The sequence below is a fragment of the Camponotus vicinus genome, unplaced genomic scaffold (assembly GCF_025532165.1).
Source record: "Camponotus vicinus isolate PSW18456_S1 unplaced genomic scaffold, iyCamVici1.0 SCAF_4, whole genome shotgun sequence".
Classification (NCBI taxonomy): Eukaryota; Metazoa; Arthropoda; class Insecta; order Hymenoptera; family Formicidae; genus Camponotus; species Camponotus vicinus.
In genome coordinates this window covers 10,202,724-10,216,363 of record NW_028141976.1, presented here as the reverse complement: position 1 = coordinate 10,216,363, position 13,640 = coordinate 10,202,724, and the positions used below count along the sequence as shown (strand labels likewise).

General features: G+C 32.7%; 1 long non-coding RNA gene across 1 annotated transcript; it reads left to right on the top strand.

The window, feature by feature from the left end:
• Nucleotides 1-5,583: 5,583 nt before the first annotated feature.
• Nucleotides 5,584-13,235, top strand: LOC145970537 (uncharacterized). The gene is made up of 3 exons (XR_014438527.1): nucleotides 5,584-6,043; nucleotides 9,007-9,879; nucleotides 12,755-13,235. It is a non-coding gene; the product is annotated as an uncharacterized LOC145970537 (long non-coding RNA).
• The last annotated feature ends 405 nt before the right edge of the window (nucleotides 13,236-13,640 follow it).

Here is a 13,640-nt window from a genome sequence, read left to right as displayed (position 1 = left end):
CCAAATAACTCGAAAAATAAGCAAGATAGAGAAAAATGTTTTAGACAAAAGTTGTATGGTTTCGAGGGGGCCATAAGATGGTATCATTGGTTTGACCTTGAAGAGTCATTTGAAGGTCACGTGAAGGTCACTTCAATTTTTTTAAATGGAACACCCTATATATTTTTACACATTCTTGTAGCTTATCTCGATAGCTTTCCAAAACACTATAATTAAGTACCTTTTCGTTAAGTACTTTTTGAGTTATGAGGCTTGAAATAATTTCTTAATTTTACATAAACCGTAAAATATGTTGTAAAATATTCATTTTTCGATTATCTTACCTTAATACTTTTATGTACAAAATAATGAGAGGAATCAATTGGTCTAAAGAAAACACATAGTTGTTTTGAAGAAAAAATATGTAATTTGCAATTAACAATTGCATATTTTTTCTTCAAAACAACTATATGTTTTCTTTACACCAATTGATTCCTCTCATTATTTTGTACATAAAAGTATTAAGGTAAGATAATCGAAAAATGAATATTTTACAACATATTTTACGGTTTATGTAAAATTAAGAAATTATTTCAAGCCTCATAACTCAAAAAGTACTTAACGAAAAGGTACTTAATTATAGTGTTTTGGAAAGCTCTCGAGATAAGCTACAAGAATGTGCAAAAATATATAGGGTGTTCCATTTAAAAAAATTGAAGTGACCTTCACGTAACCTTCAAATGACTCTTCAAGGTCAAACCAATGATACCATCTTATGGCCCCCTCGAAACCATACAACTTTTGTCCAAAACGTTTTTCTCTAAAATGCTTTGTTTCCGAAATAATTGCGTGCGTTAATTAAAATGGCTCACCCTGTATATATATATATATATATATATATATATATATATATATATATATATAATCACACAATATATATATATTATCACACTTTCTGATAGAACACTATACTTTCTGACAGAACACTATACTTTTTGACTATACTTTTGCTATACCGACGTGTCGATGCGCTTTCAAATCACGTACTATGATCTGATGCGCTTCGATCCTTCTTATATTCAACCAACACATTTTCAGAGATTGTTGGAGGCACAAAAGAAAAAATTTTTGTAACTGAACCTAGGGTTGAAAATGTGTTGTTATCTCGCTATGATTCACAGATTGCTCGAAAACGTCGGACCCCGAAATATCTCAAAAATGTGTTGTTATCTCGCTATGATTCACAGATTGCTCGAAAACGTCGGACCCCGAAATATCTCAAAAATGTGTTGTTATCTACGTATTTCCATCCGCCCAATCCTTCAAAGAATACTTCTATTTATATTGTGTATGTTAAAAAAATATAATGAAGAGGACTCTGCTGCACTAGAGTATCATTTCTTTCGTTGCTCTTCTGTGTTTCGGTGGTCTGCTGCACTAGAGTATCATTTCTTTCGTTGCTCTTCTGTGTTTCGGTAGTCTTGTGCAATGGCTGAAGAAAACGTAATTATCATCGACGATGATACGGTGGCTGAAGAAAACGTAATTATCATCGACGACGATACGGATGATGATTACGATTATTGGATGGATCCAGTTGTGGCGGAGAGGATGGAGATAGAGAGAGAGGAGAGAGAGAGGAGAGAGATGGAAGATGATGGATCTGATATAGAACCCTTGGCGAAGGACAGTGATTATGATAGTGACAATAGTGTCGATATTCTTGATGAACGGTTACAAAAGAAACAGCGAGATTTAAGCATACCTGAAATAATAACATACAACGAAGCAACAAAGATATGTTGCATTTCCTATTACTACATGGAAAATGGATCAAAATTTTGTACCGAATGCTTTCTAGAAGATCCGCATCAGTTTGAAAAAACTAGTTCTGTTCGAGAACATAGAACCATAGCTTATGTTCATTTGGAAAATATGTCATGCAAAGGATGTAGAAAATGTTTGAATCAAATATTGCCCTGCGACATGTGCCCTATTTGCACAAATTAAAATAGATGATGGATAACATTGTAAGTATCTTAATTTATTATATATCAAAAGTATTTTAAAATAAATTATTAAAATAATTTAAACTAATGAAATGCGTATGTTTTCTTCTATTTTCAGAAACGGCTTCCCCAACATAGCCCGACGGTCTATTTTATATATTATTATTATTATTTTTTATATTGTATACTTTTTATTAAACACACACATTTAAATAAATTATATATATTTTTTTAATTGTAACAAAATCATGACGTAATTTCTTCGCACGCATTTCCATCCACCCAATCCTTCAAAGAATACTTCTATTTATATTGTTTGTTAACTGGTAATATTGTATAATATCTCAAAAATGTGTTGTTATCTCGCTATGATTCACAGATTGCTCGAAAACGTCGGACCCCGAAATATCTCAAAATATAAGTTTATGACTAATATTTTATACTTGCGATAATACAGAGAGAAAGAGAGATAAAAGGGATAAAGAGATAGATAGAGGGATAGAGGGATAGAGAGGGATAGAAATATAAAGGGATAAAGAGAGAGAGCGAGAGAGAGAGAGAGGAATAGAGAGAGACCCAAAATCTTCTTCATAGGAATACCGCCATTTTTGTTTATACGTGCGTCCCCCGCCCCGCAGCCCCCGCGCCACCGAAATTCCCTCCGTCCCGCGTGACGTCATCCCTGATAGGACCTGAGTTAGAACCCGCGTGACGTCATCCCCCTCCATCCTGCGTGACGTCATTCCCCCGCACCGCTGAGATCCCCTCGCCCCTCACCTCCCCTGAGATCCCTGCGTTAGAACCGGCTTAGTGCTAACTACTATATGAATATGTAATGTTTTGGTGTAACTGATTGCTTCAAGAAAATCATAGATACTTTAATTCATTTTTAATCAAAAGCGTGTTTTCATTCGAATAAAAATATTTTTTATGAATTTTGTAAGAGCTCGATTTTTCAGAAGAAAAGAAAAACCGTCCTCAAAGGGTTGAATCTTTTGTCCGCCATTCGGTGGTGCTTCCAAACGTACAAGTCGATAAAGGAATCGCGGCGAGACGAAAGCTGTCGTAAAAACCGGTAAAAATCGCGTGCTGCCATCGCTAGGATCGCTCTCACGGAACGAGCGCACGATTCGCGAATGAGAAAGCGTCTTCTTCACGAGATTGTACGACGGTCTCGCATTTCTGTATATAATGCGAGCAGACCGTTGTCATGAGGAGGGGGCTTCTGCCCGAGCGGCACTTCTACCTGCAATATAACCATAAAATGCAGATAATAGCCGCTGGAAGGTACAGGGGATGCATGCCCGTTTTAAGGTGCTTAAAGGCGTACTTGCTGCACGCGCGTCAAATAAGATGCAAATGAGAGGGAAGATGTAACGAAAGAGAAAATCAGGAATAGAGAATCTAGAGAAAGAACTTGATAGCTCTAGACCCGAAGAACAACAGGATTTTCGAGGGAGATATTTTTTCCTACGGATATATTAATTCCAATCGAATGAAAGAATATGAAAAATCGGTTTTCTGGAAGGAAAAATGGACACCAAATAATGTGCGCGAATAAACTCTCTAGAAAAAAACATCAAATGACTGTTTTAGTTTTTATTTCGCGAGGAAAAATTTTTATTGGTCTAAAAATGACTGAAAAAATAAAGCGAACAGTGAAATTTCAAGAGACACCGCGCGAATAAATGATTCTCTCAAGTCGAGATTAATTAATATTTATTAATATTGTCACTGTGTAAAATTAATCGATATTTTCAACATTGTTAACGTTGCAGCTCTTATAGAAATCTCAAGATACGTCGTCATGATATATTTATATATTATATATATGAAAAATAATTAAAAAAAAAGATTTTTTTATATAGCTTTGGGTAGAAATATTTTTAGTTTCCTATCCTTACATATATGTATGTAATAGAATTTTTGACACTTTTTTGAATATCGTATCTTCTGAAGCTCTTCTCTACCTTCAATATTCTTTCAAAATTGTAATAAATATTTCGAAAATATTATAAATATCCATAAAAAATATGCGAAAAATTACTAAATATCCTACTTTATAAGATGCAAATGAGAGGGAAGATGTAACGAAAGAGAAAAACAGGAATAGAGAATCTAGAAAGAACTTGATAGCTCTAGATCCTAAGAACAACAGGATTTTCGAGGGAGATATTTTTTCCTACGAATATATTAATTCTAATCGAATGAAAGAATATGAAAAATCGGTTTTCTGGAAGGAAAAATGGACACCAAATAATGCGCGCGAATAAACTCTCTAGAAAAAAAGCACCAAATGATTATTTTAGTTTTTAATTCGCGAGGAAAAATTTTTATTGGTCTAAAGATGATTGAAAAAATAAAGCGAACAGTGAAATTTCAAGAGATATCGCGCGAATAAACGATTCTCTCAAGTCGAGATTAATTAATATTTATTAATATTGTCACTGTGTAGAATTAATCGATCTTTTCAACATTGTTAACGTTGCAGATTTTATAGAAATCTCAAGATACGTCGTCTCTCATGATATATTTATATATTTATTATTATTCGCAGCAGATTCATCTTGAGTGCTGCGGGCAAATAATTACGTATGAGCGGCTGATTAATAACGAGCGATGCGCGCTTGTTACAATCGCATAGTGTGATACAATTTTGTTTGATTAATACGGGTCTTGCACACAGAGATGCACATTGAGAACGCAAGATTATATCCCCGGGAGAAGGGAAAATTGGTTGGAGAAACAAAATAATCACGGTGATGATGCACAGTAATTCCATACAATTTCGCCGACCACCATTAATGATATTGCGAATGCGACAGATCGATACGAACTCGATAGAATCTCGTTAAAATTGTATTGAGTGACTGAACAGTCCGGTGTACAAATACGTACTGTGTAATTATTTCGCTCTAAATAATAATTCACGATGCAATTAGTTTTGCGTTGTCATTTCATTATATTCCCCTTTTGATGTAATAAGGGTTCTTAAGAGGAATTAAAAATAGCGGGGATAATAAATTCAAATATATATGTAAATTTAAATATTATCAATACATTTCTCATTTTGTTATATGTAATTTGTATATAATAATTATATATTATATATATATTTAAAAAAATATATCACAAATCTTCACAATCTGCAAAGTATATTTTACGGAGTTAAATATATATATTGTTTCTTTATAAAAAAATAAAATTAAACAAAATGTCAAAAAATTACAGAGAATTAAAAGAATATATTTGCCGTAAATTGGCGTTGTGCAAAAGTGAAAAATAAAAACTCTAATATCTCACGTATATCCCAAGTTCGTAAGTCGATGAATCGTCGCGCAGCGTAGCAAAGATGGATCAAAGAGTTAATATCGATCTTAATTTTGGCTGTGCCAACACATGATATCGCGCTCTGTAAACGTAACCGCGTTAAGATCGTTCCACGTACAGTCTCGATAGCGGTTCGCACCGCGTCGCCGCCGTTGGATGAGGAGGATCGGGGGGAAGGGTGCTTCGGGTGACCGGGGGTGGTTGGTATTGCCGCATAAAGGGTCGCGGATATTCGACGCCACGGCAGTAAGCGCCGCGACGTCCGTCGAGGACGCGGCATACGGTGTCCGCACGTGAAAACTCGTGTCACGTGGCTACTGAATCGCAAACGTGCTTTCGACATTCGTGAATATTAAAAGATATAAGATATAATAAAAGGATTGAAGAGCAATAGAGCCGAAATGTTAACTAATTGATACGCAAACGCAATTTTATAGTCGGAAATAAAAATGGGTAAAAGAATTTTTGCTGAAAGTATCTTTTCTTTCCAAAGATATATTTCATTTAGCTCATCTCTCGATTAATTACCTGTTCGATAATTGAACGTTTTAACAATCAATGCGATTGAAGTAAATTTTTCTCATTAGTGTACGACAAAATGACAAATGAATAGATTGTATGTTGAAAATTATGTGCTGATTGATGTTGACTTTATATCCATGACAAGTGCAATTGTCAGTGACAATCGCTGGCAATAGATTGTTATAAGTGTAAAAGAGAGAGAGGTATGCTATACATTACAAGTTTATTAATTTTTTCTTAAAATGAGATTTTTTATGACAAGCGATCCGTCAAAAAGCATATATGAAACAACACGAAATAATACTCAAGTATGATTGTTATTCAAAATGATACACAAGTATGATTGTTATTCAAAAATATATAATCATTTAAAAATATTAAAATATTCTTGGTTATAATTATGCAAAGATTGCAAAATAAGATTTAATATAAGAAATTTTTCGAAATAATCTCTTTTTAACACTTATCTTCAATTATAAATAATTTTCTGTACTTTACGTTAGATTTGTTTAATAAATTACAACAAATTTATTTGCTACTTTCAAGTAGAAAATTAAGTTGGCTTTAATTATGTCAATAAAATATAATTAGAAATATATAATTTTTATATAACTTTTTTGCGAGCTTTTATTATTTTTTTGCATATGAAAGATTAATTTAATTTTGCGGAAGACGAGAAAAGAATTAATTTAGATATATTTCTGATTAACATAGTTATCGAAAAAGTTCTCGCAATAGCTTTATTTCGCAGTATTCTTCTCGAGAGCCTTGGTAAACATTCTACATAATGTAACCGCAACGAGATTAGCTGGCACAATTAATAATTGAGTTGAACGAACCTTTTATTGGATACATCGTTAAAACCGTGAGGAAAAAGTTTCGTGAGAATAACCATCGAAAGAATAACTAATATCTTTCCAAAAAACATCACAATTAATTAAATGAGATTAATTATAAGGTTTCTAAATTATATACTTTTAAAAGGGAGATATAAATCTGAAAATTTAAGCATTGCAATAACATAATGTGCTAAAATTGCTATGAATAATAATAAAATTGCTATGAATAATAATAATGGAGTAATATATTTTATAATATCTATAAATTTCTTTTTTATGAAAAGTATTAAAAATAAATGCGCGCTTTAAATGAATTCGGACATTTTTCAAATTTATTCGTAATACTCTGCATGTGATATAAAATATAATTGAAAATGAAACTGAAGAAAAGAATTCGAGATATATAATATAAAATATAATTCCACACGCTTTTTCAATCATGTCTAATAATTTTTCATCGTTTAAATTTATAAATAAAATAATTCCGAAATGCATTACGGCTTTATCAGGCTTAACTTTTGTAAGTGACACAAAAAACAACTCTTTTATACATGTAAAATGATAATTCCAAATTAGAATGTACAATTTATAATACAAGTAACTTGGTATGAACCAAAAAACGGAAGCTGAAAGTTTATTAATAATCCGAGTGTCGAGAGCGGAACCGCGATAAGCCCTCGCGCAACATTAAATAGTATTATTTCCAGACCATATAAAATGAGCTTAAACAAACGATAAAATAGACATATAAATAGACTTTGTCGCAAAACTCAAGTCATTCATTTATTAGCGTGGATTTGCACTTAATTAGCTTCTCCGAAGCATAATGGTCCGAATAGAATCTTATCATGGGAGCTGGCGAAATCTGCAACAAAACGATTTTTATTACATTTTTGATTCTTCTTAATCGTCATCGTATGTGCTATGCGAGATAATCGATGCATTTCTTGGGAGAAAATGCGAAAAAAATCGCTCTTTAAAAATATTACCGAAAAAGGAGTTGAAAATTTAAATTGCGAAAATTAAAAATCCCTTTTACGCGAATATATATATTAAAAAGATATTTAAAAAAACACAGCCTATTCTAAACGATGAGAAGTTAACGAAATTTTCAATTAAAATTATAAATGTATTTGAATTTCAATTCGTTTTTATTGCAAACAAAACTATAACGAGAATTCTTTGAATTATGAATGGTAAAATAATAGTCGATGTACTTCTTATTACGAGTTTTATAAATTCGAATGTCAAGGAAAAATGGTCTACTCAAATTATTTCTTACATTTTAATTTTATTATTCGTCAAAAAAGATTAATCAATGAGTAAAAAATGATCAAGAAAATTATAATATCTTCTTACTCGCTCAACTAAACGTACATGATAAATAATGATCATGTAATTATCTATTTTTACTGTTTTCGCACAACACGTTTAACACAAGTAATACGCGTAGGTTCCAAGGAGTCCAGGTTAACGTCAAGCGAGAAAAATTTACGGGCATGGGAGAACTTTTCTCGTACGTCAGCAAGAACGAGAAATGAATATTTGCCAAACGTAACATTCGCGACAGACAAATTCGCTTTGTTGTAAATTTTCGAGCGTCTTGTCGGTGTTTTTTCATGCAAAATAGGCATAATTTAAGATTGGCCTAAACGTGCGATGGAAAAAAACGTAATGCGCGGTTTATTTCACACGACTAAGAACGATGATGTAATCCTGCGACCGACTTTAAAAGCGAAACTTAATTTATTTTTGCGGGCCTCCGCAGAACGGAAACTTTTCACCCGGGCTCGCCTTTCTTTTGCGGAAGTCGAGGGAAGCCCGATTCGCTTCTCTCTCGAATTCGTGCTGCATTATTCATAGAGTCGGGCAATTACAATTTCCTCGGTCGTGCGAAAGAGAATTAAAAGCGATCCCGACTGTTTCATCGACATGCCGATCGGCTCGAATCGACGTGCAAATTAATGGCTGTGTTATTCAATTGCGCAATGCGAGATAAAAAGACACGGAAGAACTCGTCTCTCCGGATACAACAACGTGAATAGCATTATATGCAAAACTGTTTTCAATGTAGAAATTTTTATGCAATTGCAAATAATAATTTAATTATATAATTATATCATTTCATTTCACATTATGACATTTGCAGTTCCAATAATTTAATTATTTGACAGAACTTTTGTTTATATTTATTTGAGATTCTATAAAGGAGGGAAACATTGCGTATGTTTAGCATTTGATATTGCTTGTTACAATTAAATCTCGATTGAATGGTCTTTTATATAAAAGTGAGTAAATAAAGTTAACATTTCGCCCTTTACTTTTAGATACCGCAATGATTGATCTCCGTAATTTTAGATGATTATTTGGGCTGCGTTGTTCCTTGTCAAAGAATTCAAACCATTTATCATTAGACAACGAAGACCACGCCAGATGCTAAATGCATTTTCATAAAAACGTTTTGTACTTGCAAAAGCAACGATCTGATTTAAAAAATGACGAATGCAATTGCCAAGAAAATTGCATGATCAAAATATGTTGTTGAAGATAAAGCTACAAAAATTTCCATAATGATTAGCGAGTCCGACTGGAAAGAGAATGATACCAGCAATCGTCATAGGAATGTGACAATGCTGATTCGTCAGAAGGAACTCGGAACGGGATTGTATCGAGAGAACTGTTCAAACTTTGAAAAGTATCTCTCTCGACTTAAAAACGGCGCAGATCATGATCTGGCATTTGGCAATAGATAGAATTTGTTCACATCATGGTTCCAAACTTTTTGGCGCTCTTCGTTTCGATGTCCGGAACTTGTCGCGACGCTTGAATTAACTTAAGAATGAGACACGTGGCAATATTATGGGACACTTCGTGAACTGTTTAGAGAACAGTTTATCCAGGCGGACGTCTAAGAAGTCCTGCGAGAAGGCGTCGCGTCGTCCGAGATCCCTGATTGCCAAGGCCAGAAGATGGGGTCTGACGACCGAGGAGGTTGCCGAATTGTCGGCGATAAAGAGATTGATAGCTAAAAATCGCGTCATCTCGAGATCGGCCACATGGACGACCTTGGCTATGATCGTCCTGGTTTTCGGCGGTGGCATCATCCTTGCGTACATTTGCGCACCTTGCATCACGAGGAACAGGACGTGAGATCGTCCCGCGATGCGCGGGATTCGCTAGGGGATCGTTGCTGCAAATAGGTATATACTTATAATACATATTAGATATACATAATTGAACACATATTTTGATTTTATTATAATAAAACATACCTTCAGAATAAATACTGACATAATTCAAAGATATATTATGACATTAGAATATAGTTCAAAAAGAAAGAAAGTAAAAAAATAATTATATTTTTTCGGAAGCATCAATTAATTATGAAATCTTCCAAAATTCCAAATATTTTAATTTTACCAAATATTAAATATATAATTTAATTTTTTTTTAAATGTACAATTACATTTCTCACTTTAAATATGAAATAGATTTAACTGAAATCTCTGGAAAATCGATTAATTTTTAAATGTCATGCTCTGATTCTTCGTTACTTTTTTATTATTATAAATTTTGATGAAAGAGAAAAATTCCAAAAATGATGTTTAAAATACTATTACATAGAGCCTATATTTTTCATATTGCTTTATTAATCCTAAAGTAATTTAGTAGTTTTCTTAATTTAGTAGTTTTTTAAATAAAAATGTGTGTGAGATGAATAAGATATACAGAGAGGAATAAATTTCTCTTTTTTTAATCAATAAAATTACGATCTAAAAAGATACGTAAATAGATGTAATTTTTAAGAATTTTTATCTTTCTGTATACATATATTAAAATCATGCATATATTTATTCAATGCATATATTGTTTTTTAAAATCGAGATAAAAATTTTACTGTAAAACAAATAAAATGTCCTTTTACACGCATATGCACACGCTTTACGCAAAAAAAATATGACGACTAAAAAGTGTTTTAGTCAGTTATTGTACATTGGATAAATCTATGTTTACATGCATTATGAAGGAACACTGGCGTCTCTAACGGAGCTGATTCGTAGAAATCGTCGCGCGTTTTATATACGTTAAATTAATGAAAGCCTTTGTAACTGTAGATTTACGCTTTGTAGTAAATTTCCATTGTGTCGCGCTTAATACAACCGTTGAAAGCCATTATGATCAACTACAATGACCAATTTTACACAAAGCGCAGTTTTGTATTGCCTACGGCTTAAAATCAAAACCATGTAGATATGTAACGTATAATCACGTAAACCCATTCGATAGTATTTTAATAACGTATGATTGCCTCGCAAATATAGCTGAATCGAAAAATTTTAAGCAAAAGCTGAAATTATAACTTTGATTCTGAAATTTGAATACTACACAAAAGAAAACGTACTCTCTAAAAGTGAATCAGTGTATTATCACTGAAAAACAGTAAATAGTCACTGATTACAGCAGTTATAAGTACAGCACTGTAAATCAGTGATAATACACTGATTCACTTTTAGAGAGTACCTTGAATCAAATATCTACAAAATTCGAACTTATTGAAAAATTATTTTAAATTATTTCGAACTCTGATTTTTAAAGAATCCTATCGATATATTTTACAAAAAAATCAGGAAAAAATTCGCCGGCACGACTTAACTAAAATTATCAGGTAAAAAATAAAGAATTGTGCAATATATTCTGCTTATGCGTCGCATATCTTTCACGATTCTCATAATTTCGCTCTTAATTATCGCGATCGCCTTCTGTCTTTGCACGGGCAATAGAACTGTTCGCTAATTAGTCAGTTGCAAAAAAGAGAGTTATTTACATCGCTAGACGAAAAAAATCCTCTCCTCTCTTTTTCTTTCTTTCTTTGGTTTCTCTATTTTCTCTCTGTCGCGTTAACAGTCGCGACGGAGAAGTGTCTTCGGTAATGCGTGGGCTAATTAAAATGCCTGTAATATGTACTGTTTGCCATATATGTGTGCTAATTATCCGCGCCATTGCCTTCGTAAATTTCTAATTTAGATCCAGGCGGATATTCGCGCGCGACCGATCACGCGCATGGATACAATACCTCCGGTACGGTTTGGCGCGTTTCAATTATTTTACACAGCCCGACGAATTTACATAACGGAATAGCTCGCGGTAGCCCGCAGGCTTCATTATTTATCCACATCAATCAGTTAAAAAACGTCCATTAGATCGATGGAGAAGAGGAGCGGCTCGCGATGTGTTTTTTCGCTGTTCGATCGCCGGGTTTGTTTTTCCGAGTCAAGTTAAGAAAAAAGACTCCGCAAAAAGACGATGCAGTAATTAACTGGAGCGTTATTTTCCACCAAATAGAGCAACCTCACATCAAACCTGTACAAGTTATTTTTTTGCCAAAAATTACGTTTCAAGAGAGAAACTCGGACTCGGAAATCGAGATACGCATTTTGATTGTGCGTTGATTAGAGTAAGAACGAGACTCGTCGAGTTAACTTTCATCCGAATTTTGTTGCGAACAAAACACGCATTTATTATAGTTGATGACTCGTGTCATTTACGACACATTATGCTAATTTCTTATTATGTAGACATAAACTGAGGAAGCTTATTGAAGTAGTCGTATATATTCAAACGCTGAAACTTCCTAATTCTATTTAATGCCGAAATATTATCAGGAAATTTACATAAAGTCTAACAGGCAGTTCGGAGATCTCTAATTCTTCGACTTAGGAGCTATAACATAAATTTTAGCACAGTGTATAATGCACAGATTGCGCAGTTTTTCAAAAGTATACGCATAAATTACACATAAATTATATTTATTCGAAAGAGCTGTGTATGTGTGTGTATATGTCCATATAAATTTAACAAATATATTTGAATATAAGTAAAATATGCTACATTTTTTTGTAGCAAAATAAAGATGAGAAAAATCGATTATTCCTTGAAATATCGATTCATTTCACATGTGTTTGCGCAATGAAATATAAATATATCCATGTAAGAAAAGCGACGAAACAATTTTTCACGTTCGAATAAATAAAGTCGAACCTGCAGCCTTTAATTAATCTGCTAATTATGTTACAGATTATCGATATGCGGCAAGCAAAATACATAAAGCCAGTGCATGCGATTGTATGAAGCATATACCATATATGTACACAAAAATACTTATAAGATTAAGTCTAATTTATTTATACAATAAGCAATCTGCGCGCACGTCATCGCAAAAAATTTGTCGTAAATTTATCAATTGCATGTCGATTAAGAAGAAATAAGAACGTAATTGAAACGTATCTTTTTTACATGACGTACATATGTAAGAACAGTAATGATATAATGTTCCGAATTTATAAATAGATTGAAAGAATATTGTTGCTTAAATGTGAATTGAACGTGAAATGAAAATTGTTGCTTGAATTACGTTTTTATTTATCGCCGATATTATCGGCAATACATTTAAGCAAATCTATCGTCAAAGAAAATTACTTTAGCAATTTTAATTTTAAGATAACATCATATGTATTTATTTTAGATTTGTGACACGCAAAATGCTTAGAAAAATAATTTGTATACATTATAGAGAGCGATTATTAAAAAAAAAAAATATATAATATATCGATCTATGCGTATTCTGACGGCTAAAATATTGCTCAAGAGTGTAAGAATAATTCTTGAATGTTACATCGAAGAAACGTGTAAATCTCACTTTTTTATACGAACAGATAAATTTTTAGTGACGTATGTGGCGATAATTCGTAATGCACTGTATCAATTACTCTACGAAATGCTTGAAATTGTTATATTTTTACAATATTTCCGTTGTAATTTCTCGATTGTAATTATATAAGCAGTTACGAAAAAATTCAGAACTTTATCAACAATTCAAAGATTGATATGGATGATACTTTATATATACGTATGTTTAAGTATGCACACAATTGTAATAATTTCAACGACATGAATATCTTAT